Source organism: Pleurodeles waltl, chromosome 3_1 (assembly GCF_031143425.1).
Source record: "Pleurodeles waltl isolate 20211129_DDA chromosome 3_1, aPleWal1.hap1.20221129, whole genome shotgun sequence".
In the NCBI taxonomy this organism is placed as follows: Eukaryota; Metazoa; Chordata; class Amphibia; order Caudata; family Salamandridae; genus Pleurodeles; species Pleurodeles waltl.
In genome coordinates, this window is record NC_090440.1 from 127,844,453 (window position 1) to 127,863,854 (window position 19,402).

The window sequence follows — 19,402 nt, forward strand, 5'->3', positions numbered from 1 at the left end:
GTGAGGAATAAGTGTTTTTTTTCCAAATTTTGAGGTTTGCAAAGGAGTCTGGGTAACAGAACCTGGTGAGTGCCCCACAAGTCGACCCATTCTGAATTTCCCCAGGTGTATAGTTTTCAAATATATAGCTTTGCTAGGTTTCCCTAGATCCCGGCTGAGCTAGAAGCCAAAAGCCACAGCTACGCACTTTGCAAAAAACAGTTCAGTTTTCTTTGGGAAAATAAGATGTGTCCATGTTGTGTTTTGGGGCATTTCCTGACACGGGCACTAGGCCCTACCCACACAAGTAAGGTATCATTTTTATCCAGAGACTTGGGGGAATGCTGGGTGGAACCAAATTTGTGGCTCCTCTCAGATTCCAGAACTTTCTGTCACCGAAATATGAGGAAAAAGTGAATTTTGCCAACTTTTCAGGTTTGCAGCAAAGGATTCTGGGTAACAGAACCTGCTGAGAGCCCCACAAGTCACCCCATCCTGGATTCCCCTAGGTGTTTAGTTTTCATAAATGTACAGGTTTGGTACGTTTCCCTAAGTGCCGGCTAAACTAGAAGCTAAAATCCCAAAACACACGTCAGATTTCAATGTGAAAATGTTGCGGGCATTAGGCCTACCCACAAAAATGAGGTACAATTTTCAGCGGGAGACTTGGAGGAATACAGAATAGAAGAACACGTGTTACTGCCCCTTTTCTTTCTCTACATGTTTTCCTTCCAAATGTAAGATAGTGTGTAAAAAAGACATCTATTTGAGAAATGTCCTGTAATTCACATGATAGTATGGGGACCCCAGAATTCAGAGATGTGCAAATAACCCCTGCTACTCAACACCCTATCTTGTGCCCTTTTTGGAAATACAAAGGTTTCCTTGATACCTATTTTTCACTCTCAATATTTCACCAAATGAATTGCTGTATACCCGATATACAATGAAAACCCATTTCAAGGTGCAGCTCCTTTATTGGCTGTGGGTACCTAGGGTTCTTAATGAACTTAAAAGCCTTATGTATCCCCCAACCAGAAGAGTCCAGCAGGCGTAACAGTATATTGCTTTCAAAAATCTACCACAGCTGGAAAAAGTTATAGAACAAAACATGAACAAAAATGACTCTTTTTTCATCTCAATTTAAATATTTTTTATTTTAGCTGTTAAGTTCTGTATGAAAACCTTGAAGGGTCTACACAAATGTCCCCTTGCTGAAATTCAGAATTATGTCTACTTTTCAGAAATGTTTAGCTGTTCGGGATCCAGCATTGGTTTCATACCTATTTCTGTCACTAACTGGAAGGAGACTGAAAGGACAACAAATAGTAAAAATGGGGTATTTCCCAGTAAAATGCCAAAATTGTGTTGAAAAATGTGGTTTTCAGATTCAAGTCTTCCTGTTCCTGAAAGCTAGGAAGATGGTGATTTTAGCACCACAAACCCTTTGTTGATGCCGTTTTCAGGGAAAAAAACACAAGCTTTCTTCTGCAGCCCTTTTTTCCCATTTATTTTTTAAAAACTACATTTTATCTGTATTTTGGCTAATTTCTTGGCCTCCTCCAGGAGAACCCACAGACTCTGGGTACCTCTAGAATTACTAGGATGTTGGACAAAAATGACGTAAATTTGGCGTGTGTAGCTTATATGGACAAAAAGTTATGAGGGCCAAAGCGCAAACTGCCCCAACTAGCCAAATAAAGGCTCTGCCCCTGAGGGGAAAAGGCCTGGCAGCGAAGGGGTTAACACAAAAAGTAAGTGGTACAAAAGGGAAATAAAAGAAATAACTATGAACATAAGAAGAAGTAAGAAGAGAGGAAAGTAAGTTAAAAAGCTTTCTGGAAGCGAGCTTAAGTGTTAAGCTTAAGAAACACTTAAGGAAAAGTTTGAAACGTTCCCTATTAGATGATTTATTTTACAATGTATAATTGGCTAAGCTAGTTTCAGAATGAGCCCATATAGCTGCATTTTCCATCAGTCGCTATGCACATCTTTTTAACTTAAACGTTTAACCTGAGATACTAATATGGAACAAAGTGACCCTGCAATAAAATATTATATTTTGTAACTGCACAGGGGAATAACTGCTGAGGGATAAATGTTGACAGGATGGAATTGAATGCAAAGTACTTTACCAGAAGACGGTTTGTCCCTTTAATCCATGGATTTACCAATAAAAACATAAAACATGCTTTGTCTCCTACAAGTAACAAATCAACTAGCAAAGAAATCGTAAGCCCCTGCTCCACCATTTAAAATATAATTGGTTGAAATTTTTTTACCTTATTTATATTATCTATATCCTCTCTGAATTGGGTGTAATAAACATGATCATGACCCTATTTGAAATATTGGGAGCTGACCAGCCAGGCAGATTGCTTCCTATGTGAGTTATAACTAATGTTACAGGCCCACAAAGGGCATATTTTTTGCTGCAACTCCCTATCGATAGATCTGCTAGTGGGCCACTCACCCAGCTCTATCTGTGGTATTTCAGATAGAATATTGGAAAGAGAAGTATCGTGGGACAAAATATTGTGTCAAGAATATCGAGGACAAAAATATTGTGAAGGCAAGTTTCTATAGGGAAGCAATGTTTTACTATATATAACTCCACATATATGTACCTTGACAATATATATTATTATATATATATTCAAGGCACATAGATGTGAAGTTATGAATAGAAATCTATACTTACCTCTTTGCACATATCTTCTCGATATCTCGGTCCTCAATATTATTGACACAATATTATGTTCACACATTATTTCTGTTTCCATTATTCTGTCAGTGATCCTACATCTGAGGCCAGCCACCCCCAGCCTAATGTAAGCACTGGGTGAAATAGAGAGCATAACAGGAGCGTGACCTGGCTATTACCTGAAAGTGGGGGAGGGAGGGAGTAAAAAAGGTGCCCCTTTCCAAGGTGCCCCTAAAGTCTTCTTTTCTGAAGCAGTGATATTAGCTACAGATGTCTGGGATCCGACATTTTTTTTCTCCAAGTTGGAAGCCCAGTGAACCAAATAAAAGCAGAATGATGTGTTTATTTTTCTTCTTCCCTGTGACAATCGTGCCTTCAGCAAAGCAAGGGATTCATTTACGAGGCCTGAGGCGCAGGGCAGCGCAGCTAGTGCCTTGCTGCACCACCCTGCACCACCCTGTGCCACCGGGAAAGGGCAGAAAGGTGCCATATCTACAAGATACAGCATATTTCTGTCCTCTCCACCTGTGCTGGTTCACAAATTGCTGCCTAGTACCAATGCAGGCACCCTTGCACCATGGTGCAAGGATTCCTGCATTGCGGGGATGATTGTTTTTGTGCAGGAAGAGACACCATCATGCACAAAAATAATCACAAGAGGTGTAGCATACATAGAAAGGAGACCGCCTTCATCGCCACCACAGATGACATCTGCTCGCTTCTCAAACATGGCCATACAGCAGCCCTCCTCCTACTGGACCTATTGGCCACCTTCGACACGGTCTTGCATCTCACCCTCTGCTCCAGACTCCACACAGCTGGCATCAGTGGAAAAGCCCTACAACGGATAAGCTCCTTCCTGTCTGGCAGAACACAGAGGGTCAGAATCCCGCCCTACCTGTCTGAACCTATGGAGATCTACTTCTGAGTGCCACAGGGTTCCTACCTGAGCCCCACACTCTTTAACATCTAGCTGTCCCCACTCGCATCCATCGTCAGGAACCACAGGCTGACCATCGTCTCCTATGCCAAGAATGCCCAGCTGATCATCTCACTGACCGAAAACCCCACTACTGCCAAGAAGAATTTCCACAACGGGATGGAAGTCGTTCCCACCTGGATGAAGGACAGCTGCCTCAAGCTCAACTCTGACCAGACCGCGATCCTCATCCTAGGACCATACACTTCAGCTTAGGACAACTTCTGGTGGTCATCGACCCTCAGCACTCCACATCCCAAATAACCACATACCCAGCCACAGCTTCATCCTGGACTCATAACTCACCATGACCCGCCAAGTCAACTCAATCGCATCATCCTGCTTTCACACACTCCGATTTCTCCGGAAGATCTACAAATGGATCCCAAAGGGCTGCCACAAAACCGTAACCCATGCCATGGTTACCAGCAGACTTGCCTATGGCAATGCCCTCTACACCAGCACCACCCAGAAGAACCTAAAGAAACTACAGCACATCCACAACACCTCTGCCAGACTCATCCTGGACATTCCCCTCCGCAGACACATCTCCAATCACCTAAGAGACCTCCACTGGCTTCCTATCGAGAAAATAATTAACTTCAAACTCCTTGACAACACACACAAGGCCCTCCACCACCTAGGATCCACCTACCTCAACCATGGTATCACTGTCTACTCCCCCACCAGTCCTCTCCACTATGCTCAACAAGCACTAGCCACCGTACCCTGACTCCGGAAGACCTTGACGGGTGGAAGATCCTTCGCCTATCTCGCGGCAGATACCATCACCACCTCAGTTCAGGAAGGACCTTAAAACCTGGCTCTTCAACTGAAGCTCAGAGGACAAACCCCCTCAGCGCCTTGAGACCCTTACGGGTGAGTAGTTGAGCTCTACGAACCCTGATTTGATTTGATTTGATTTGAAACGAAAAAATGGGGAGGAATAAAGATATTTCTCCCCTTTGCGTTATTCTTATGCCACTCCTGTAGTGGCGTAGGAATCTAATGCATTCCCAGACTTTAAATCTGGGAATGCGTCAGATTCCTGCCAGCTCCATGAGCATTGCGTGGGAACACCCAAAGCAGCACCCATGGTACGCCACTTTCTCGCAGTATTATGCACTGAAGGGGTCCATATATATAAGGCCATCAAAAGCCATGCAAGGTGGCTTTGCGTGGCCTTGTATATATCGGCTGGGACACTGCACCACTAGAGCATTAAAAGAAATGACCGCAAGTGTGGAGGGTTGCTAATATTCTTACTGCACTTGTTATTTATCCTTGCTCATGTCCATAACTACAGCGAGGGTAATTATCAGCTGTAATTGCCTGCTAGTAAGACCAATAACGCTTAAAATGGTACTGAAGAGCTGAGTCTGACAACATAGTTCATATTTTTATAAACATTAAAATTATGTTTGATAGTGAAAGGCAAGCAGCACTGACAATTATAGGCTAAAGCATAAAAAATAAGGAAACATGAGTGCAGAAAATGGATATGAAAATCTCATTATCAAGCTATTGAAATTAGCTATACATCTAAACATGTGTCTGCAGATTTGAATCTACAACAAAAGAAAAGATGAAGAGATGAAGTACTATGATTAGCAAACCATTTTTATAGCCATTAATACTCAAGAATGCAATCACTGGAATTAATTAAGTTTTCTTTCTAAATCATATGTAGAAACCGAAACTAACACCATGCTTTACATACCCATCTTTCAATATTTAGCTATCAACAATGTGATTCCCAGGGACAAACAGATACATTAATTAAAACGGCCTTAACGTAGGGTTATGGGATGCTTAATCTTGGTTTAACTACATACTCAAAGGATATTCTTTATATATAGCATTATGCAGCTACCTTGTCTGCCAATCAAGGCTCCATATAAAGGCAAGCAAATAGACCAGAATACTGCTGTGCTTGACGAGTCACCCACACAGCCAAATACTACACACCATAACTCTAATACACTGCAACCACTCTTGGCTTCCTTCCACCACCTTCTGGTGACAGCAGATGCCCAATAAAGATGTAGATTAACTCCTGTGTCATCCAGTACAGATAGGATACCGACCAAGTTGCACAAGTTTAACAAATCATACTTTGGTCAGGGAGCATCTTGAATCTTAAACTGAAGAATTGCGATTTTAAACAACAAATATAATCATTATGAATTTGTAATATTTATGATAGAATGTAATACAAATAAACATGTATTTCTTATTTGTGAACATAATACAATCATTATTATTCTGCAACAATATAAAGCTTCTTGACAGTTCAATAATTTATAGAAACCAAGGCAATCATCAACAAAACGTCTAGCTATTAGGCTGCATTCTCAAGCTGTAAAAACTTAAAGGAAACAAAAGAAAAATATTATTAGTCAAAAATATTAGATAATACAGTATATTATATAAGTGTAGAAGAATTTTCTGTATAATTTAAAATGTTCTAAAACGTTAAGATACATTGAGCTTAGTTACTAATGGTTACAAGAATGCCATTATACTCATTCAAAAATTGGACCAACTTAAAATATTTATCTATGGACCAGCTTTGCAACTTGACCAGTGTTAACATGATCACAGCTAAGATATGGAGTAGCCAGGCAACCACTACGACACCAACATCCTGTAAAGATATGTAAAACAGAAAGGTGGCCCTTGACAGCAGAATACATTTCTCTCACAGAGTCACAACCCCATGCAAAAATGTACATGCACACAAACAGCTAAGGGTTGTTACTGGTTGTTAGTTACAACCAGTAGCTCCAGCTACTTTCATGGAACCTGAACATCACAGCTATCTCGGGCTATATCCTATATAGCTTACAGAAGAGAACCCTAAATTTAAGTCTTTTAAAAAAAATCAGGGTTATAATTGGTGTAGTCATGGCCTACTATGGATCCTTGGTTGAACCTTGCTCTGATCAGGCATTTGACTGGGGTAAGGGAGCTAACAAATCTTTGGGTCAGATTTACAAGGGCCTAGTGCCACCGGAGTGCCACTTTTACAAGAAATTGGAAATCTGTGGCAGCCCCAAAAACTAACGCCACCCTCGGGGTGGTGTTATCATGGCGCAAAGAGAAGGAATACTTTTATTCCTCCTCGTTTTTTATTTTTCTATGTGTGCTACATTCTGCAGCACACATAGAGCAAAAGGCCATGAATGATTGTTTATGTACAGGAAGGTGTTCCTTCCTGCATATAAACAATCATTCAAAAATCTTGCAGCACACATAGTGGTGCCAAATCACCATTGTAGATTGTTTATGTGCAAGGATGCCTGCATTAGTGCTGGCAGCTAAATTTAGTGCCAGTGGAGGGGGAAACACAGGGGTACACCATATTTTTGTAAATATGGTGCATTCCTGCGTTTTAAACGTGGTGCAGCGCTGCGCCACTATTTTGTAAATATGGGTTTTTATGTCCTCAATATCTGTTTCAAGTTCGCACTTCTGACAGCTGCAAGGCTTACTTCTTCTGCTCTCTCTAGGTGGCCTCTCACCTACATCCTGCTGTCAAACATTACAAATTTCTTTCAAAATCCCTGAACCTTTCTGTTCTGTCTATCACCCTCATGTGCGACTCTAATCCATCTCTGCCGAACCATCAGCCTTGAATCACACTGAGTTTGGGACAGAGGGCACAGACGTTTTTTACAAGCTGAAGACGGCTTTCACAATGGATATTACTCGCACTTCCCTTATTCGCAGCAAGTTTCCCTAGTTTGGTTCAGTTTTTAAGTGTCTATGGTGCTTACATGAAGTTAACTCCTGAAAATCTAGACTGTCTTGCCTAGAATAATATGTTCAGGAGGATACTCAACATCATCAGAGGTACTGCTTCCTACGTCCTGATGAGGCCAAGAATTAAAGGGCTGAAATGTGTCAACTAACAACTGGAGGAGTGTGATAACTTATAAATTTAAAGACTGTGATATATGATTATACCGCATTTAAGTAGACAAGTAATTTTCCATCACAGGCGGTATTAATCATCACTACCTCAATTGGAGGACTGCTTTGAAAAATTCATTTGATAGCCCCTAAAAGTGAATTCATTTGAAAGCTTTAGTGCTAATTTGCTTCACACTTAGTACCTGTTTGTATAATGTATATATATATTTTTTGTTGTATATATATATATATATTTCTTTATGTATCTTATGGAGTGATATATATGTTATATTTTGTAATAGTGATTTTTTTTATTATTCATTATATATGTTGTGATTTATGTAGAAGGGTGAGACAGAAGGAGACAATAAAATAGATTTATATAAATAACATGGTTTTGAATTAAAACATTTTACAGTGAATAATTAAGGTTTTCACTGTGATGCGTAATTTACGTGTCTCTTTCCCTACTATACACTATTTCTGTTTCACCACAGTTTACTAGCTCGAGTATAGCTGTGTTACTAGGGCTTCCTCAATTCTTTTGGTTATCACCCTGATGTGAGCAGCTGGCCCTTGTAAGACTCATTTTGTTCTCTGTGGCACAGTGTGACCCATGCAAAAGTGCCCTATTTCACTCCATCACTTCCATTACCATCAGCGGTGTAGCTCAAATTTCAGCATTTGTTACAGTACTCAGCCCTCTATCCAGTACATCACACTTGCCCTTTTAGTGCAGCTCTGGGATCCCCACCACCAACCATATCTGTGTTCTCCTCTGCCATTGAACTGCACTTCATCTACTTGTTCCTTGGGAATCTTTCCTCCTACAGAGTCTGAGAATTTTACACATTAAACCCTGCTCACTCACTCCTTCTGCCATGACTCCACTAACCACTTACACAACAATCCCAGAATGAGATCCTGTGTCAGGTATTCATGTCTGTTTTCTTTCCTTCATCTGATGTGTTTTTTGGAAATGCTTCAAATATCCCTTGTGAAGACAGCAAACTTATTTTCCCATAAAAGAATATCCTTCCAGGCGGACTAAAAAGACTATGCAAGATACTCTGGTTGACCCGGTAAAAGTGCACAGTAATATCACATCTGGTATCACTCATAGCATGTAGTATTACTGCTAATTTACCAGAAAATCGCAAGTTTGCAGGGGGAATGGGAAAGAGAATGCAGAAATCATTATTACTGCATTGATTTTAGCTTGAAATTCCAAAACTCTGGTTCATTTTCCAACCACCTGCTGCCCCTGTTTTTAGAAAGTGAAACTGTGCTTGGAAATACATCCACTGTTATCACACCCATGAATACCCGGAGCAGTGACATACCGCATGTAATACCATTTTAGCCACCAAAAGGGAGTCTTGGGCCAAAATTGGAAGCCCATGCACCTCCTCATGAGGGGTAAATGCCCAAACCTCAGGTGAGGGGATGGGTAGAATGAAAAATCGTGTGAATATGACCCAGTTGATTTTCAGTACTTATTAACACATAGTTGGTGTAAGTGGGCCCATGAATAAGCCGTCAGCATGCCTACATATGGGTTTAAGCAAGCTAACAAACTAAGGGGTATATTTAAGAAAAGTGGTGCTGCACCCAGTGGAGCGCCACTTTCCTTGCACCCCGTAGTGCCCCTCTAACTCCACCATGTGTGCTCCATATTTAACATAAGGTGCACCACAGCGGTAGTTAGGGAACTAGCTTCAAAATTTTGGACGCTAATTTGTCGCTTTGCTGGATTAGCCTAAAATTTTTTGACGATAATCCTGCAAAGCACTTAGAGGCTCATTGAAAACAATGGTTGTCTCATTTTAATGCCTGCTCTCTGCAGGCGTTAAAAATGCTGAAAAAACGGCGCAAATAATGTTTTTTAGATTTCTTTGTGCCATTTTTTCGGCCCCCCCTAATGGGGGAACGACCCCCTTGCATACATTATGCCTGGGGAAGGCATAATGTGGGGCACAGGGTTACAAAGTGGCACAATGCATGCATTGCACCACTTTATAAATATGGCGAATGGAAAAAGCCACTTTAGCACTATCCTTAGTATAAAATAAAATTACGCTATGGCGGTGTTAAAGTGATGCTAGGAGCTCCTAAATATGCCCCTATGTTGTGGCACTGCACCCATGCCGGGCAACAGGTGAAGAAGGGTTTGTTTCCCTTTCCACTAGCTGTACAATGAAGTCCATCAAGGTGTACGCACTCATTGCTCATGGCATGTCCGGGAACATTGTAGAAGGTATATGCTTCTACCGTAGGTCTATTGCGATCTCATAAGGCTGTGGGGTCTGGGCTTTCTCAATATTGAAGGAAGATATATTTTGAAAGAGGTTAACATTTCTCTCATTTTAGTGGTCAGTTCATCTTGCATCAGTTATGTAACGCATCACCAAGGATGTCACCATGGTATAACGGAATCTTGAAAACAGCTGAGTATCATCAGCGTTAGGGCACTGTCTTATCTGGTATGCCTGTAGAACATCTAGTGGAAGGGTTTGTATTACTGCTTTGTGACAATGTTCCTTCCACAATGTACCAATAGTGTTGAGCTGCTTTAACTGTTATTGACTGACTGAGTCAAGTTTACTGCTGTGGTTCTGCGGCTCCTAAGGACTTCAACAGAGAGTCTCAACTGCACTCATTTTTGTATGGGAGAGCGCAAAGCGCTGCGTCCATTCTGTAATCTCTCTTTGGGCATCAAACCATGGCCATTTCACGTCAGTCACATACATTGGTTCGTGGGCTTGCCTTTTAAAATCTGCTTGCTTTCGTTTGTGAAAGGCATGCATACGTCATGCCTTTTCCGGTGTTTAGCCCACCTACACAGCACTGGTAAACTACTAAAAACATGCGAGGCTCAATGTTTTCAGTCTGGGGTCGGGACTACTTTATCTTTTTATTTTCCACGCAGCGCGATCGCGCTGCGTTTTACATAGTGCGGTCGGGCTGCTTTTTTTTTCTCTACAACGCTAATAGCTCTAACTCGAGCAAATGCGAGACCCGTTGCTTTGAAAATGCTTGTTATATAATGCAATGGTGAATCCTGATGATTTGTGCAAGGAGGAAAACACAGTGTAGCCCCCTATCTACAAAGACTGGCCTGCGGCTGGTGTTATTCTCTGTGCTGGCCTTCTTGCTCAATGCACACTCTCACACCATGGTGCAAAGATGAGTGTATGATGACTAGTTCAGGATTTGTACTGAGACATACACTTCGAGGAAAAATTAGGATGCAATGACAAACTCTGAAGTCTTCCAAACACTGGAAGTGTGCTGTACACTGCAGGAATGAAAAGAGTCAGTTATTTGCCTAAATTAACACATTTCCCATAGTTTGCGCCTGCTATCAGTAGATGATAATTTTTGATACAAAGCCAGTCTAGCTATCGTAGATCATGATTTAAGACAAAACCCATGGGTGTTTGCATTGATCTGCCCCAGTAAAGTCCTATGCAACAATTTACCACAAATCCACACCAAGCCCGTTTTGCATTGTGAAAAGTTCATGACTTAGGCCCTCATTCTGACCTTGGCGGGCGGCGGAGGCCGCCCGCCAAAGTCCCGCCGTCAGGTTACCGTTCCGCGGTCGAAAGACCGCGGCGGTAATTCTGACTTTCCCGCTGGGCTGGCGGGCGGTCGCCTTCAGACCGCCAGCCAGCCCAGCGGGAAAGAGGCTTCCACGATGAAGCCGGCTCGGAATCGAGCCGGCGGAGTGGAAGCTGTGCGACGGGTGCAGTTGCACCCGTCGCGTCTTTCACTGTCTGCGCAGCAGACAGTGAAATACATGTAGGGGCCCTCTTACGGGGGCCCCTGCAATGCCCATGCCAGTGGCATGGGCACTGCAGGGGCCCCCAGGGGCCCCGCGACCCCCCCTACCGCCATCCGGATCTCGGCGGTCCGACCGCCGGGATCTGGATGGCGGTAGGGGGGGTCGGAATCCCCGCGGCGGTGCAGCAAGCTGCGCCGCCGCGGAGGATTCAATGGGGCCGCGGTACACTGGCGGGACCCCGCCAGTGGTGCCGGTCCGACCGCGGCTTTACCGCCGCGGTCGGAATCCCCATTGGAGCACCGCCGGCCTGTCGGCGGTGCTCCCGCGGTCCTCCGCCCTGGCGGTCAAAGACCGCCAGGGTCAGAATGACCACCTTAGTGCCTGCTTTCAAGGAGGTGTAAGTTCTTGATGCAAAGCCTTGTCTGGCTATCTTAGTATATTGGGCTTTCCGTCAAAAACTATGAGTGTTTGTTTCGGTCCACCCTACTAAAGCCCGATTGAGGTAAAGTGCCATAAAGCACTGTGAAGAGTTCAACAATCCTGCAGAAATCCCCTTTTGCAAAGGATGGTATCTATCACACAGACTGTTGTGCTGCTTTGCAGTGCTTTGTGTTGCACTAGCTCTGGTGTAAAGCCTTGATAAATCTGGGAAATTTATTCGGAGAGCTCCTGATGGTCTTGGAATCTGCTTTATGTCTTGTTCAGGCACGTTTTATAATAATTTTCAACAGCATAAGAATCGGAGCTCTTATTCTATTACTGAGTTATGATTGAAATTCCATGCCCGGATACTAGTATTTCCTTTGTGCTGTTAAACGTTGCTTCTGGTATAGTTTACGATCTTACGTTTGCATTTGCAACAAATGTGAGCTGAGTGATTCGACGACTGGGAATGGGTTGATAGTGAAACAAAGGGTGGATTTTAATTCACCTTAATGTGCTGTAGATAATAATATAGTTCATGTCACTGTGTAGTGCACACCCCCTGCTGTTCTTCAGATCAAAATAATTAACCAACGGAATGAAAGCAAAGTCACATTTTGTCGGTGTAACATTATTTCCAGCTACCGATGTCCCAAGCAAGAGTTTAGTACCAGGTTATACTCGAAAATGATGTTTTGTTTCTGTTTTTTTCTTTCTCTTTGAGGAACAGTAAGCGCTATTCGCAGGATTTCGTTGCTGGCCACGCGAATGTATGCATTAGATGTAAATAAGCAGTCTATGTGTAAGTCCCAGGAGGGTACATCGGTGCTTCTGTTTAACCGGGTCCATGGTATGCATTACGGTTTCAGCTCTCGCTGCTTTTAAATTAAGCTATTGGTAACAGTTCTTAGTGGTTACATGGCAAACGTACTGGTTGCATTTCTTGTTTTTATGAGATAAGCACATTGGTTATAGGTCTTAGCGGTTAAGGGGATATGGATCATGTTCTTGCAGGGTTACAGTTCATCTTATGGTGTAGAATCATGTTCTTGCAGGGTTACAGTTCATCTTAGTTAGGGTGTAGAATCATGTTCTTGCAGAGTTACAGTTCATCTTAGTTAGGGTGTAGTTATTTTATTCAGCGCCTTCAGGTTACGATTCACAAAGGCAGTCAACTTAAAATGGACGTCGTAAGCGAAAGACACACAGTTCTCAGCAGTGTTCAGGAATGACAGATGACATTTGCCCTGTTTGCAGCTCATCAGTCCAGAGTAGTTACAATGTTTTGAAAGTGATAAGTCGTTTATGGGAGTCTATGAAATACTTAGTTGCCTGGAAACAAACTCTCTCTCTCTCTCTCTCTTTCTCTCTCTCTCTCTCTCTCTCTCTCTCTCAGTGACCGAACAATTAGGACTCTGGGCAGGTGTTAGGTTTTTAAGGCGCAAAGTTGAAATATGAAAGTTGCTGCTATGTGTGGCTGAATGTAGTACACATCATAAATCTATCGCTCAATGTTATTGTTGTGGCTCTACTAATTGCTCATTCAACAATCAATGGCAAAGCAAATCAAGCTCACGTTACCAATGCTTTGTCCGCACTGCTACTGATTTTTCCCAATACGTTTTAAATATTACTGGTAACTCGAGTAGGAGTGACTGTCAGTCTTGACAGTCCATTTCTTATGCATTCAAGATTGGACCTCACACGTGTGACACAACATGGCATGGCAAACATGGCAGCCATTTTGAAAGTATAGAAAATAGCATTTTTCAAGATGAACTTAAAACCAACTTTTCAAGATAGCCACAACTTATTTGAGGTAAACGATGCTTATATACATTAGTAATCACATTGTAGCATGCCAGAACATCCAGCCTTCATTTCCTTTTCTCTTTCAGTAGAATTTACTGCCACCATCACCATCTTCATCCACATAAAAACATTCATGTTGGCAATGTTGAAAATAATACAACATAGTGCATACATCATTTCTCCTCACCTCTGGAAGAACCTCTTACTACTTTGACGTAGTCCAGGTAAGTGATTTCAAATTAGAACATTGGAATGTTGGCTCCATTGAAAACAATGGAGTGCTCTGGGCTTTTACTGGCCGGTAAAAGCCCGGAGCGCCAACATTCCAATCTTCTTTGTTCACAGCAACAGCTGTGAACAAAGCCTCACGGAGCCTGAGGGGATTTTAATCCCCTTCGGTTCTGTGAAGCCTTTGTTTTATTTATGAGAACATTCTGCCCTCTAATGGTAGAATGTTCTAATAACTTTAGAACCCGCCGTAGCGGGCTCTACCGGCTATTTAGGGCCCATTCCCTTGTTAAAGGCCCTCGCCTTTGGCTCGGGCCTTAAACGCGGGAGTGGGCCTTTAATAGCTGGTAGAGCCCGCTACAGGGGCTTCTAAGGCTATAGTAAATTTAATGTGTTTTTCACAATGAGAAAGTCATACCTGTCTGAAACTCATATCATCTCACTTGTGTGAATCTCATCTGTAGTGCTCATCTGTATTGTTTCTGTCATTCACTCATCTTTCCCTGTGAATAAGCCAGCAACTGCACTTGAAATTAAAACTTTCCCGATAAAATTCATAAAAGGAAGTCAGACATAGAGGTTTCAGGGCATGTGTACTTTGTAATAACTCCAGTGGTAAATGTTCCCTCAAGCTGTCCTTAGAATTTACCCAGCATTGTCAGTGAGGAGAATTTGCATTGGTTCCAGTGCACTGTAAACCACAGACTACCACTAAAGTATTTGTAAGTTATTGTTTGTTATGGATCCAATTCTTTAGTGCTATGCATTCCGGTCCACATGCCTGATTTTCCTCATCTTTTTAATCTTAGTTATCAAAATTGATACATGGTTTACATTTTAAGATAGGGTGTGTGGGATGGTCTATCTCATTCACATTGAATTATGACAGAACTGCACCTGTGCCATGCTTTCAAAAGTCTGCACTATGAACACCATGGTTTATTCAAGTACCATTAGAACTGCTGTTAAGCACAGTGCTTCTTTCATGGTGTCAAACACCTTCTGATAATCTTTACAAACCTCCTGGACTACTCAATGAGGCCACAGAAGATGCTCACTTGAATCAGGGTCATGGGAGGCTGTCATTACCTGCATCGGTGGCAAGAGATGTAATAGAAGTCCTTCACTAGTTTGTGGCAAAAATACTACAAAGCCCTGTCCTATCACTTACTGATGTTAACAATCACGCCTGCCTGTTACTGGGCCTGAGACACATCCTTGAGGTATACTAGATGGTCCACCCACAGGGCCTGTAAACCGCAGTGTTACACTGTGGTGATCTAGCCCTGGCTGGCTGTATCACCAGTCTCTATTAGCTGAAAAAGGACACCCTTCTGCTCAGGGAGCGGCTTTTCAATTTGAGAGTCGCCATCCGGAGTTGGGAATGTTGATCTCTCCTTTGCAACCTCACTTAGGGAGGTCCGCCAGTACACTGAATTTTAATCAAAGGTACTAAGGTAATTGTGGTAAATAGCCTTCTACAGTTAAAGCAAGATGCAACATAATTCTCACCTTTTACACGTCCAATAACTCCAACTTCATGGATTTAAAACTCTTCAAAGTTTCAAAATCAGTTCCTCAGACCTCACTCCATAGGCTAAAGGTACCAGTTGTAGAGAGGCCCCCACAAGTGCAGTCTATGGGGCACAGTGAAATGTCAAATTTAAACTTGTCCTTTGGGATATCTCTGTAGTAGCACCACCTTAATTTATATACAGGACAATCACCACTAGAGAGGCATATTATTCAACGTTCAATAAATGGACAATCTTCAATGTGCCCCTAGTTTTCTCATAGGCAGCCTAGAAAATCCCATGTATATGGCGGGACTTTCTGCAATATATGCTACGTCATTGGCTTGTTCTGTGGGGAGCCCACATACCTGTTTATTTACCAGCTTGGTTATGATGCATTTATGCAGCGTTTTCTCTTAAACATAATAATACATTCTGCACAAGAAAAGAAAAGAAATGTAGCCGTTTAACGCCTGAAGGATTTGGGAAAAAGTGTTTTTAATAAATGCCACACTTTTACTGATTTATTACTACAATGCGAATTCCAAATTCTATTTTGTTACTACCATGCAGTGTAAACTATGAGAAAACGCTACTTGTCCCAGAGAATGCATGTTACAGTTACTCGACAGAGGAAACAAACACTGATAATGGTCCCAATGACTAATAAAAAGCATATGATATCTTGAACATCTGTATATCTGTGGCCTTGCTCACGGTGCTATACAAATAGAGGTTTAATAACACTGTAGCAGTCTTTGTTATCCTTACCGAATACATGAATCTCATATTTGTGAAGTGAAAGAAATTAGAAGCGTTCATGAGTGCTCACTTTTTCAGTGGACAGTAGGACGAAAAATAAAAGGAATGTGTGGTGCTTCACAAAGTGGAGTGTAAAAGGATGGATCTGGAGGGAGGGAATTTTATTAATTGAGAAATTAATTTGGTAGATTCCATTACATATTCCAGTGCCAATGATGGTGGGGGTGTGAGTGTGGGCATTGAGAGGCCTAGATGCTTCTAGGTTCCTACATGTGAATATTGCTGGGTTCAGATGAAGTGGCTCCTCGACATTTTTGTACCAGTGGTTTATCTACAGACATTCAAGTATTTTACTGGAGTTCTGGAGGTGGCATCTGCTTGCTTTGAGGACTGGTTGATTACTGTCACCATCACTGTAGCACGTTGGGTTATAAAAGACTGAAATAGCTATTAGTAGTGGTCCTTATGAGTTGCAAGGGTGGATCAAGTCAATCTAAGGGCCTTTGTATGCCTGGAGGCAGAATGGACTACATGTTTGGTTTTTGAGCTATCCCAAGAAGTACACTACCTCGGGATGGCATTTTGTATTTTCAATTTGACAAATCAGAAAATAATAGCAAGGAAAATGCACCATGAGAAATGGAGCAGACAGACGACCTAGGATCATTAGGCATTCTGAATTGTTTCTTTGGGCATTCTTGGTGGTTGAATCTGGCCAGAGAAAATAGTATTGAACGTGAGCTGTTACTGAACCTCTTCAAGGTGCTAACATTATACAAATGCAACCTTATGTCTGTGTGTAATCCTTGCTGGCCCTTGGTAGCTTGGCAGAATAAGCAGGAATGTGAAAATAACTAATACATTTGGTTAAAAGGCCAAAGATATTAAAACGACTGCCCATTAGAAAGCATTGGCAAGATGCATCCAATGGTACCCTATGTGAACTGCAATAAAATATGAAACGAGTTAAACAAGCATTGTATGCAGTTGGCTAGCACCAAATCATTGTTCTACTGAAAAAAGGTACCTTTGAACTTTATGTACTTTTGTGTTTCAAAGCTGTTGAGTTGTTCAGGACTGGAAGATTTAGCCAGATACGCCTCTACAAGGTCAATTAATTTGATTGTGCAGCCTTTCGCAACCTGACATTTTCTACTAGATATCACAGAGCTGCAAAAAAATTATAAGATAAAGCCCCGGAAGCCGCACATTGTTTAGATAGGGATGGACTACCTAGCCCCAGTCTTCCACTGATGAAAATGACCCAGGTCTCAAATTTACTGCAAGTATTCTAGAAACCTTGTTACCTTGAAAACAAAGATCACTAATCTTCACAACTACATCCCTCATACTCCAGTACAGTTGCAGGTGGCTAACCACAATTCCACTTTCAGGCCCACAGTAAAATATTCAGTGCACTGGAATTACTGATAGTTCGCTTTCAGTCATCAGTAATCCATTATTTCACCAACTCCTGCCTCAAAGTTCTCAAAATACTTGGCTCGTCCTGTGCTCATCTATCAGTACATGTGCTGCAGTCAGATAATATGCCTATCCGGATCTGCAAGTGCCTATGTCTTTTGTCTTTTGTGCTTGCTGATGATGACATGTAGCCATGATGATATAAAACAGGATGAAGCATTTGTTCATTTCATGTCCAAGCTTCATGAACTCAGTGGCCAATTGGCATGCCTTTTAGCCATGTACAGGAGGATCTAAGAACTGGGTGTAGCATATGGGCATGCTCTAAACCCAGTCCTCCTGACCTTACCAGACCACTGGGTCCAATTCTTGACCTTAAACACCAGAAACCTGTTGTGGGGATGGCTGTCGGCCATGCCTTGACCCAATAGCCTGTTTGGCACAAGATGTCACTGTTAGACCTGGCATCCTTGGTGTGGTTTCCCCAGTCTTTTTACCTATGCTTCCTGTACATTGGACTGTGCGCTGGGCTTCGTTCTGCTGGTTTTTGGTACTCTGGGCACTTTACCACTGCTTAAAGTGCAAGTGCTCCCTGCATAAATTGTGATCATGATCGGTTCTCCCTGATTGGCATATCTGATTTACTAGTAAGTTCCTAGTAAAGTGCACTAGAGGTGCCCAGGGTCTGTAAATCAAATGCTACTAGTGGGTCTGCAGGACTGGTTGTGCCACCCACATGAGTAGCCATGTAAACATGTCCCAGACCTGCCACTGCAGTGTCTGTGTGTGCAGTCTTGGACTGCCAATTCGTACCCACTTGCCAGGCCTAAACCTTCCCTTTTACTACATGTAAGTCACAACTGAGTAGGCCCTAAGTAGCCCCATGGGCAGGATGCAGTATATTTAAAAGGTATGACATATACCGGGGTGTTTTACATGTCCTGATAGTGTAATACTGCCAAATTCAGTTTCACTACAGCAAGTCCTATCCCTCTCACAGGTTAACACAGGGACTGCCTTTAAATATATCTTAGCGCAGTTTCTCATTGGGAGCAGATGGAGATCTGGAGTTTGGGGTCTCTGAACTAACACTTAAAAAAATACATCTTTTGTTAGAGTTTGTTTTTAGATTGTCAGTTTGAAAATTCCTCTTTTACAAAGTGGGCATTTTCTTGCCTAACTCAACCATTATGTGCCTCTGCCTGCCTGTGGAATCCACGTCTGGGTCAGACTGACAGTTGGGCTGTTTGTGAATTCCCTCTCGACAGTGACATAAAGGGACCTGAGGTGTGTCCTGCATATCACAATGAGTCTTTCTGTGCTAAAGTGGGGAGGGAGGAGCTGACGCCCGCACCTGAAAGGGCTGTGCCTGTCCTCACACAATGCAGTCTCCAACTCCCTGGTGGGTGTCTTGGGCCAGGCCTAGGCAAGGCAGGATCTTGTAAACAACATAGACTTTCCTTTGAAGTTTGCCAACTTCAGCGGCAGAAATTAGTATAAGTATTTGCCTCAAAACCCCAGATTTTTAGAACAAATCTGGATCCAGAGGAACCTGTGCCAAGGAGAATATCTGAAGAGCTGGAGGAGAAGTACTGCCCCTTTGTTGTGTGTGCTTTGCTGGGTTGGCCTGCAGTTACTGCTTCTGCCTTAAAGAGGACGAAAACTGGACTTTGCTGTGTATCATGCTTGTGAAGTTTCTCCAAGGGCTTGGACTGAACTCGCCTCCTGTTAAGAAGTCTCAGAGACTTCACCTATCAGCCTCTGGGTTCACTTGCTGTGGACCCTAACTCGTCAGGTGTTGCCTATTCCAGTTTTTCAGCCCTCAAGAGTAAAAGCTGGTCTAAAATCAAGAAGAACCCAGTGAACCGACTCCGGAC